Below are 11,886 nucleotides of genomic sequence, written 5' to 3' on the forward strand. Positions count from 1 at the left end.
GTTCCTCTAAACCCTAGTTTCTCTGATCTGGGGTTCGGAATGTAATGACTCTTACTCTACCCTCAAATTTTCTTATGGTTCTCTGTCTGCACCTGCCCTTTCCATCATTATTCCCATCAAATATATATATATATATATATATATATATATATATATATATATATATGTCATATCTACCTTCTTTAAATTCCTTGAAAGCTGGGGCCATGTGGGTTTTCATTTTTGTAGTCTTCAACACTTCAAAGAAAGCCCTGTTAATTAAGAGTATTTAATAAATGTCATAAAGCAAACATTGGGGCAGCTAAGTGACCCAGTGGATAGAGTGATGGGTCTGGAGTCAGGAAGACTCATCTCCCTGGTTCAAATCCATTTACTAGTTGTGTAGCCCTAGGCAAGTCACTTAACCCTATTTGCATCAGTTTCCTCATCTGTAAAATGAGTTGGAGGAGGAAATGACAAATCATGCCAGTATCTTTGTTAAGAAAAAACTCAAATAGGATGATGAAGAGTTGGACATGACTGGAAAAAAAAATTAAACAACAATAAAGTGAATGCTACATGCAAATATGGCATTTTGTGAACCTTAGACAAAGAATCATAGTTAGAACTTGATAAAATCTTAGAAGTTACCTAGTTGAACTCCTTCATTTTAGAATTAAGAAAATGAGAACCAGAGTTTATGGTCCAGCTCAGGAGAGTCTATTGTTAAATGTTCAATATGAGCATATGCCACTAATAATAATAGTAAACATTCATGTAGCACTTACTATGTATTGGGCACTATGCTAAACACTTTGTAATTATTATCTCATTGACCCCTCTAAACATAAACCCCTCTAAGACCCTGAGAGATAGATGCTATTATAATTTCTATTTTATAGATGAGGAAATTGAGACAAGCGGGTTAAATGACTTACCCAGGATCACACAGCTAGCAAATATCTGAGGCTAGATTTGAACTCAGGTCTTCCTGACTCCAGGCCAGGTGCTCCATTTACTGTGCCTCAGAAATGGGTAAATGCTATATATCAGAGGCTTTTAAAATATTTTATTTATTTCTAGGCTTAACAAAGTAATAGATATTTTTAATTTTAATAAATTTTCATAATTTTAATAAATCAGAGTGGAGAATCAATTGTTAAACATTTGTCAGCATGTCACTGCTGAGGTTACACAGGTAGTGAGAGGTATCATTTGAACCAAGGTTTTCTGACTCCAAATTTAGCAATCTTTTTAGGGTGCTATACCTGAGAACATTCCCTAAGTATCCTTGTTAAATTAATGTAAGTTGCAAGCATCACCATTGTTATTTCCAGACTAATTTCATGGGGCTCTTTCATACTCTGGAACAAATTCCCTTCTAAAATTTGATCGTGTCTCAACTACATTGATGACTAGGAACCTTTGGTGGTCAGAATGATGAGGTAAAGTTTCCTTTAGCTTATAAATTCACTGCATATCTCATTTTATTGTCCCATTAAGAAGTGATGCATATTATTAAATTATCTTTTTCCTTTTTCCATATATAAAATTAGCACCCAGAAACAAACAAACAAACAAAAAACACTATCACATAAAACACAGGTCAAGATCTTGCCCCAGATTTTAACCTTTAGCATGGCACAAAACTAGCCAAGAATATGCTTTCATGACAAAAGGAGTGAATCACAAACTTTTTAATTCTATCTTATTGCTGTTCTCCCAGTGAGCTCTGACATGGCTGATGAGCTGGAGGTGGGAGAAGGGGAGGGAAGGCAGAGGTCTAACTAACTCCCTGGGGAATTTAGGTAAGTCTGGTTGCTGGGAGGAATACTGAGAGGAAAGTTAAGTGATCTTCTCTGTGTGTGAGAAGGCTTTGCTTCTTTCTATGAGGAGAGGAAATGTCTGGAGTCTGGAACATCATTATGTATGTGAATCTATGGGGCTGGGGAGGAATTACAAGCATTTGTTTTAGAATAAGTGTTTTTGGTTTTGTTTATTTTTCCTCTATGTGCTTAGATTAAAAGGGGTGGGACTTATTCATAATAACACTTTTGAAAATAATATTTAAGAAATAATAAAACAGGCACTTCCTTCAGAGAAATTCAGTGATTCTGTCAAGGTGATTTTTTTTTCCTTCCTGAACCTCAGTGTGATAGGTTCATTTAAAATAAGCCCCAATGAATTCAGTTGACTTTAAAAGTGGTTTTTGCTTTACAGTAATTGTAATTATACTTCCTTGGCATATACAGCACCTTTTCTCTAAGGAGTTTAAGGTGTTTTATAAAACAGAACTAATCTCAGAAGCACATGATAATTGATGTTCAATTGATTGTTCGATCACTCGTTATCCATAACAGCTACTCTGTTAGTTCATCTTTCTTCTTTTTCAATCTCCTCCACTGCCTCTCACTCCTTAATGGTATCAATTATACACAAACCTCACAGGACCTCTGTCATCTGAATAATAATTCATTAACCTTTATTTTCTAGCTTATTAACTCAGTCCTCCCCTTCCCTTGCTCCTCACTCCCCTAACATGTATTATCAGTAGTATAATTTGGAATTCAGTTAAAATAAACCTTTATAATTATGCAAACATTATATTCCATTAAGATAATTAGCACAATGACTAGCCTATAGTTGTGTCTCAGTTCCATTATTGAATCTATGGACCTTTTCAACTTTAGTTTTGCTTCTTTTCTTCTTTATTCCCTGCTCCTTAGGGATTAGGTTCTGCTTCCTTCTTAGTTTTGTTCCAAAGTTGAATTAGTCCATAATTGGCCCTGTCTGATTTGCAGGAGAAACCTTGGACTCTCACTTTTCAATTCAGGGTCCCTGATTTTTAGGTTGGAGTTCCTTCTGATCATATTTCTACCAAGATCTTTTCCTCCTTCCAGTCATGCTTTGGTCTATATAATAACAATGTTTTGTATTCATACAGTGTCTCTCCTCTTAGGAGTTCATAGTGTTTCATGAATAATGAGTCCAAATCCTTCTTGACACATGGAGGGTAGTGGCCAGACAAATACTTTCTGATATGGACAATACATGTTTCATCTGGAAACAGATGAATCACACTGCTACCAAAGACACAATCACCATGGTGAAAAACTGATGTATTGCTGAGAAAATTCAAGCCCCCAACAAGGAATGGATTAGCCAAAGATGGGGAATACCAGCAGAACTGGCCTTCCAGCATTACTTACTTTGTATGCATTTCCACTATTCAAGTAACTTTTTGCTGCATGCACGAGGTGCTATTTTCATGTAAGTGGTGGTGGTGGGTAGTCATCTATCTGAATAAGTATCAGTAGACCTGGAACACCACTGCCTCTGAAGAACTAAATATAATTATCATAAAGAAGGCACCAAAAAGTATCTGAAGGATGTAAACAGGCTACAATTATGTAGCTGACAAAGAATTCCAAAAAAAGAAGAGGAGTAACAAATCACGCGACTGAAAATAATGGGTTGTCAAGTGATGGGAGCAAAGAATGGCAGATAGACAGCCAGAGTATTCCTTTGGGACCTTTATAATGTCCAGATAAAGTAACAAAATCTTCCAGCACACTGGGTAGATAGATCCACTATGGCAAAGTTGAAAAAAATATGGACAAGAGTCACATATGATGGACAGAAGTAGATTGATTGCTATCTTCCTTTCTTGTGAGAATTCCTGAATGGATGAGATCATAGATCCACTAGAATACTATTCCATAAGATCATCGATTCAGAGCAGAATGGGACTTTAGAAGACATCTAGACCAACATCATCTCTTTTCCCTTCTATTATTATGCCATAACTCCATTCCCAAGGAGAGCAAAGTATGCATATGATAATCAGTGTACTCAATGTCATGCTAACAAAAATTTTCCCTACTGTCATGAGCCTGGTCTTTTCTGAAAATGATCCCTTCCACATTAACTCTAGGTTACAATAAACCTTCACCACTTTCCCTCCCCCCCACTTCTTGTTCTGCTCTCTTCCATCTCCATAATTTTGATCACTCCATCCCACTTGCCTGAAATAAAATCTCTTCCCCTATCTCTTTCTACTGAAGTATCTTTCTTCCTTTACAATTCCACTTAAATTCTAATTTCTCTTCAAAGTCTTCCTTGACCTCCCAAACTAAGTCATTCCCATAGCAATTTGTCTAGAATTCTCCTTTGCACTCATCACCTATGTCACAATTATATGCTTCCATTTTTTCTCTAACTCTCCCTTTTACTCAGTAGATTTTAAGTTTTTTGAGGGCAGGGTCTATGTTGGAGCAATATTAATAACTTCAACACTTAGTCCAGAGTTTGCAGAGTAAGGCACGTAATATTTGTTGAATTAAATTTAATCACCTATTCTTACAGTTGCACATTTTGAGTTATATCCCAATGCTTCAACCTTGCACTTAGTACAGGGCCAGTTCTAAATATCTTCACATTCCCCACAAGGCTACAGAAGTATGACAAGGATCCAGCTTGTTCCTCACTTACTTACTTGTTCCTCCACAGGTAAGAAGCATCATAGCCTATGACTTTATTAATTACAAAGGGCATACAAATTATCTGCATCTTCCTCCCACTTCTCTCCTTTCCTCCTCTCCCTCCGTTCACATAGGGAATCATACCCTTACCTGCCAGTGCTCTGCCCAAAGGAATATAAATTTTGATCTCTGAAACTTTGAAAGTTATCTTGGGGTTTATGGGCTAGATTTCTTTATTAAGGACCATGCCTTAAACCCAAATCACTCTCACCCTCATTGATTGATCAACAATAGGTCCCAGCCCAAGCCTCATTTGGTCAATATTTAGGCTCTAGATGGCTCTGAGGGTATATAAATAGCAATTGTTCCTGCTTTGGCCAGAAACCCTCAGGGTCTCCCCCTCTCAGATTGACTTTTTTCTTTGAGTAGGCCATTTTTTGCCTCATTTCTTACTTAGCCTTAATCACTAAAAGGGAGTTGCCTCAGACAAACTGAGACCTGGTGATGGGGTACCTGGGGACTAAATCAATTTGTAAAACTGATTTGTAAAACCAGTTTGTACAATTGTAACTGAAATTTGTATTGAAAAATTGTAATCTGTAAAATCCCTTTCCCAGCCTCAAACTCTGCCCTTTCCCTCTATCAGCACTTGGCCTAGGCAACAACTTGTGACTCCTTTGTTCTTACTTAATCTCTTCATGTCTCCTGGTCTAGCCCAAATACTCCTTTGTCCTTGCCTCATGTCTCCTCTGGTTTGGCCCAAATCTCATCTAAACTATCTATGCACCAAAGTCACAAGTTCCTCTCAGTCAGCTCTAACCTTTACCTATGCACTGAGGTCCCTTCCCTGCATCCAGTCATCCCTGACAATGGCAGCCCCACCCTTTAAAAGCAAAAGCCTGTACCCCTCTCACTTGCAGGTCCCCAAAAGGACTCTTGCCCACTTCTCATAGAAGGGTAACAATAAACTTCTACAACTCACTCCAATTAAGCCTGATACCTTGAATTTTTTCCAGACTCTATTGCAGGTTTTCTGGTCTTAGGTAAGATCAGAGTTCCTGCTGAACCTAGAGGGAGCTATCCCTCATCACTGGGAAAGACTTTAGCTTAATGCATCTGTGGCCACCTCTACTCACCCTGATCTATATCTTGCCACTGGATCCAGATTGAGGCTACCAGGAGGGACAGTGCTTTGAGTGCTGAGCTGAGAGTTAGGAAGACCTGAGTTAAAATGTGGCTTCAGACACTTACTAGCTGTTTAACTTTGGGCAAATCATTTACCTCCTGTCTGCCTTGGTCTCCTTAAATGTAAAATGGGGATAATAACATCACCTACTTTTCAGTTGTTCAATCATGAGGTTCTAATGAGATAATATTTGTAAAGTAATTAGCACAGTACCTAGTCCATAATAGGTGTTTTCCTCCCTCATCTCTGCTTACAGTACCACCCTCTTCATGTCCTTATCATCTGTAATATCTTTTTAAATATCCTTCCTGACTCTCAGATATGTTCTCATAAATCTACTAAAACAATTCTTCCCAGTGCACAATTAGAATCATGTCCCTGCCCTGATCAAAAACCTCCAGTTGCTCCCTATTGCCTCTGGGATAAAATGAAAACTCTTTAGCTTTGTTGCACACTATTAAAAATTACTTCCCTTCCTTTATATTTTGGACCAGCTAAGTTTGGTTCCTAACTATTCCTCTCATACAACATTCTAACAGGAGTTAGATTAGTTAGTCTCTAAGCTTTAACACCTACTATCTTCTCTTTTGGAATTCAATCCCTCCTTCCCTCTGCTTCTTAGAATACCCAGCATCCTTCAAAGTTCAGATTAAACACCAACTTCTCCATGAAAAATGTTCCATTCCCTACCCCCAACTATAAGTGCTTCCCCCCCAAAGTGAATATTATATTGTGTATCAATTTTATACGCACATATGTAAATGTCTCCCCATGCTAGATTGTAAGCTCGTGGAGGGTAGATATTGTTCATTTTTTTCCCTTGTGTCCTCAGCACCTAGTACAGTTCCTGGAATATAGGATATAGGGATTGGAGCTGTGATTTCATTGATTTGGGTAAGAAAACATCTTCAGCCACGACAGGCCAGAACCTTCTCTGCACATTATGGTCTCAGAGCAGGGATGGGGAATCTGTGGCCTCCAGGTCACATATGACCTTCTAGGTCTTCAACAGTGGCCCTTTGACTGCATCCAAACTTCACAGAATAAAGGTTTGTTTCCCTGGTCTTAGAGAATTGACTAGACCAATGAGAGCTAAGTGCCTTGCTCAGGGTCAAATAGCCAGTATGAGTCAGAGGAGAAATTTAAAATTAGATCTCCATCTTTCTTCCATTAGCTCCACTGTTTGGCACATATTAGGTGTTTAATATTTTTTTTGTTGATGTATAGGTTACCCTGGTATTAGAAATTCACTACAACGGGGCTCCAACTCACAACTATCTTTTTTATACTTTCTTTTCCCTTTGTATTTTCTATGTCCCAGTCAACTTCTTCCAGCAAATGTTTCTCAATGATAATATGCATATATCCAGGCCATCCTCAGTACCTAGAATGCACTCCCTCTTCATTTTCACTTTTAAGAATCATTTAAAAATTTTTTTCTTCAAGCCTTAAGCTAGATGCCACACATCCCCAATAAAGCCCTTCCTGATTCTGTTTTTTCCTTCCTTAGACTTCCTATATCGCTTTTGTCTGAATCTTTCCATGATACACTAGACTTTATTTCAGTTCTGCAATCAGAGGTGATGGGTTCAAATCCTGACTCTGATGCTACTTGTATGACCATGGGTAAATCACTTAATGTCCTTTGGTCTCAGTTCCCTCATCTGTAACATGAGGTTGTCTATTTAGATGGACTCTTAGATCCTTTCCAACTCTGAAACAATGATTCTTTGTAAAACCCAGGTAATTTCCAAGGGGACAGTCACTACTTTCTCTTGAGAAGGAAGAAGGTTTTGGGAACAACTCAGGAAGACTATCTGTTAAGTTGTAAAGAATGATTTCAATCAGTGTTGGCATAAGGAGTACCCTGGTCAATAGAATAAAAAATCCCTGAAATATTTAATTTCCTGTGTATATTTGGAATGTGTGAAAGATTTTTAAGTGGGTGTGTACAGTGCAAGGGTGGTTTCTATATCTGATTCAATGTCTAAGACAAGGAGGTGATGATATAATTATGCAATAACATATAAGTTGGATCCAAGATTTTTATATAGTGATGATCTGGGAAAAAAAAACAGTGAAGGATATATTCATAATGTTAGTATCAAAAAAAAAAGCAGAGGGAGCAGGTGGATTTGGAATGAGGAAGAAGGAGAATCTGGAAAAAAATGACTATGAAGAACGTGAGAAATGGTTGTTCATCAGGAATAGAAGAAATGGTCTCCAGGTCCATAGTGTTCATTCTGGGAGTTGCTTTTGAGATGCTTGCAAGCTGTTTTAATTATCTATGGTGAACACCTGGAATGCACTGCCTCGTTCCCATTACTGAAATAATTAACTTCCTTTAAAAAACCGCTCAGATCCCAGCTGCTATAGGATCTCTCTTCTTATTCTTTCTTGTTAGTGCCCATGCTTCCCACTAAAATTACATTTTATATATTTATATATCTATAAATACACATTTATGGATATATAAATATATAGATATAAAATCTCCATGTTTATTTATGCATAAACATTACATGCAATTTATTATACCTTTTGTTGTTGTTTCCTCTAAGTGAATGTAAGCTCCTAGAGAAGAGAGTCTGTTTTCAGTTTTGTCTTTGAATCCACAGTGCTTAGAACAAAAACAATCAATAAATGTTTATGGAATCCTGGGGGTGGGAGGGGGAGTTTAGGCTGAAGTAGGCCATTTCTTTTCTTTTTTAAGCAGTTTGATTCTTGCCTTTTGTTTTTACTGTCTCAGGTATTTCTGGAAATGCTTAGAACTCTACACTCTTCCTCTCTCAAGTCCATCCCCACACTTCTATTGACACCCAATACAGAGACATTACCTGACAACATAAGATATTGTTTACTAGTAATCCTCCATCTCACTGCCAATAGGAAGGAGGTATATTTCATTATTTGTTCTCTAGGATGCATCGTTTCATTTATTTTTCTTTTCTATCGAAAAGTCAGACGAGTTGTTTCTGTATCATTTCTTTAATGTAATGTTGTATGACAAGTTCCCAATTGCATTAGAAGCCCAACCCTAGAAAATGGCAGGGGTAAGGTGGGCTCTACCTTCCATATTATCTGCTAGGTACAGACTATATGTACAATATAAAAGACAGTAGAATCACAGAATGAAAGAGCTGGTAGAGGCTCCCAGAGATTAGACAGTACAGCTGTCCCATTTTCTAAACAATGAAACTCAAAGGGGAAATTGTTTCCCCAAAGTCACACAGTAATGAGACTGGGAGAAGAATGAAGGTTTCTTTATTACCAGTCCAATACTTTTTACTGGTATATGCATGTTTATATTTTTATTAATTATTATTATTATATTTGTATGAATAAGAACATCAGTACTAATAGAAAAAGCCTTGTTGAAAGATGAATTTGCAAATCTGGCAGAGAAATTAAACCAAATGTGGATGCTGAGAAAGAGATAAAAAGTTGGTTATCATCACAGCAACTGGAGTGATAACACATTATTATTAGTTAGATATACTGTAACTGGAAATTAGATTTGGTAACAATTCAGCAGGTGGTATGTCTGGACTCCTGCCATGTTGTGAGGAGATTTCTATTCCAATAATAAATCACTGAAATGTGCTTGGCCAAAGTACCCCATCTTGTTGTGAGTTTATACCATATTTGGCTGAATTATTACACAATAACTACTAATAATTATTTCTTCTCCCTTTCTGGGTTGGGGTGTTTTCTTGAGGACAGCTGAGTGTTTTATTTGGCTAACCAATCAGCCTGCCCTATACAGTTTCTGGGATGCTTATCATCCCCTTGATGGTTTTGGCTGTTTCTAGTACCACTGAAAACTATTCAACAACCTTCTAGTAATCTCAACATCATGTTTTGCTAATTTTATTTCCAAAAATCAGCCACCCTGTGGATTTCCAATAATGTTGTTTTTTTTTCTTTTTTTTTTAAATCTGATCTGAAACTTATCACATAAACATTTCACAACAGACACTGCCAGAATTAGGAATCTAGGACTATGCATGTGGTTGAGATTTGGCAAAATGTTTTTCAACACAAGACACTTGGGCTAAGCTATTGCAAAACTTTTGTGTTTTAACCATTCAAATTAGCTTTCAAAATCAAAGCTGGAAAAGCAGTTAATGTATGTCTACAAACTTAAACTGATATTCATATGTGTTAACTATGTTTAATTGATTTTCCACTTTGGACACTGAGAAATAGGATTTTTGATGCTCTTGCATAATTCAGAAGTTTTATTCCTAAGGCCGGTAAAAGAGGGAGGACATGGCCTGAAAAAAAAAAGGCCATAATTATTCTTGTAGCAAAGGTCAAAAGGACAAGCTGGCCACAAGTTGGTAATAGGGCGGTAAAGCTGGACTCAGTGTGGTCTTAACTAACTGTGTTACATTACCTTGTTGAAATCTTCATGCTTAAAAAAATGCATTGCTAGGCAGTTAGCTGAAAAAAAAAAGAAATGGGGGAAGTGTTAATTTTTAAGCAAGTTTGACAAAGATTGAGTTTCATATGACAAATATTGTCAGCAAGACAGGATTCTGTCAGGGGAAGAAGTTTAAACATTAACAATTTCTGTCAGGCTGTTGACACAATCATGGCAGACGTTTCCCAAGATGCCGAGATGACTGCTGGCATTTGTCAACAATCCTGTCATAGTGACAGCAATAAGACCATGTCTGGAAATGTGACAGTTTTGGCTTTGTGCTCCCCTGAGCAATAGCCCAGGTGTTCAGAGAAAGTGTGGGAAAACCCATATTTCTGCATTGTCATTCGAACACAGAAAACACAGGAGGAAAATGAGCTGTCACTCCAATTCCCATGATGCCTTGCTGCTTAGCATAACTCCACAGTGCGGCCCTGGGTCCACTGGTCCATACTCTGACAGATAATTAAGAAAGCAGCAGCTTTTTCTAGACGGCTCTTCCTCATGATTTGCATTTTAGCCAGAGGCGACCAGTTATAAAAAAAACATGATGGAAAGATGGTAAGAAGCCAATTAGATGGATGGATGGCTGACTGACAGCTCTCTGGTAATACTACTCCAGATTTCAGACTACATAGCCTGGCAGTTTTCTACAAGAACCAACTTTTTTGCAGGTTGGTAAAGCTGTTAAATGTGGGGCTATATATAGAGCTAAATAATTTTTGCAAAGTTGTACATTTTCCTTAAATAAGCATGTATTCTTTTCAATCAGAGTTTGCATTAAACAAGTTTTCACAATTTAATCACAAGTTGCGTCACTGAATTTTAGCAATATTAAAATTCTAGACAACTTGTAGGCACATTAGCTGCGCCAGTGGAGAAGTGATTAAAAAACTGAGAATCACATTGGGCCAGCAAAGATAAAGTAAGTCGATGATTAGTGTCTGTGCAAATATGTCTTTTTAAACTTTGAAATGTGCATTATCTTGTTTTGAGAAATAAGAACTTAAACCCTAAACTTACCTCCCCCTCAGGCCCCCCCCCCCAGACTCCACATACATACATTTTTTATTTTGGCTTTTACTTTTAAGGTATAAAATATGCTTGTTTTTTTTTTTAAGTTATTCTAGCTAATTTAGGAATATACAATAAACTGTTAGTCTCTGCCTTCCAGTTTGGCCATGATATTTCCATAGCTCCTAGCCAATCGGAGTCTTCTTCTCTCCCAGTGTTGTCCAAGCGCTCTGTATAGCGCCATAGAATTGGAGCACTAACCATGTTTTCTGTTTGCTTTGGGTTCACATTTTATTTCATTTTTAAGCAGACTATTTGGTATAGCAATGACACTTCTCCATCTGTAGTTTGCAATGGGAGGATTCTCTTTCAAAGTCGAAAGATCCCCCAGCTTTACTTGGGATTCAGAGTTACGGAGGGCAGGCAATTATTTCTTGATAAATAGATGTTTCAGCAAGGAACATTAACCCAAACTAGGGTTGTGATGCATATTTTCTTCCTGTCAATAGGGAATCATCTACAAACTGAGACTGAACATTAAACCTGTGGGGGGTAGGGGAAGAGGAGACTGATGAATAGGTTTAAAAGCACATATTTCATGTTCATTTTCTGATTTATAGTTAATGTCAAAATGTGCAAAATATATAAATCATGCCTGCAAAATGACTTAATGCTTAATGTATGTTTCAACCCGTTCATGTTTTTCTTCCTTTTTTCGTTTCCTTCCTTCCTTCTTTCTTTCTCCTTTCATCCTCCTTCCTTCCTTCCTTCCTTCCTTCCTTCCTTCCTTCCTTCCTTCC

This window comes from Petaurus breviceps, unplaced genomic scaffold (assembly GCF_028583685.1).
Source record: "Petaurus breviceps papuanus isolate PSGF00001 unplaced genomic scaffold, PetGlider_PUasm1.0 90822, whole genome shotgun sequence".
In the NCBI taxonomy this organism is placed as follows: domain Eukaryota; kingdom Metazoa; phylum Chordata; class Mammalia; order Diprotodontia; family Petauridae; genus Petaurus; species Petaurus breviceps.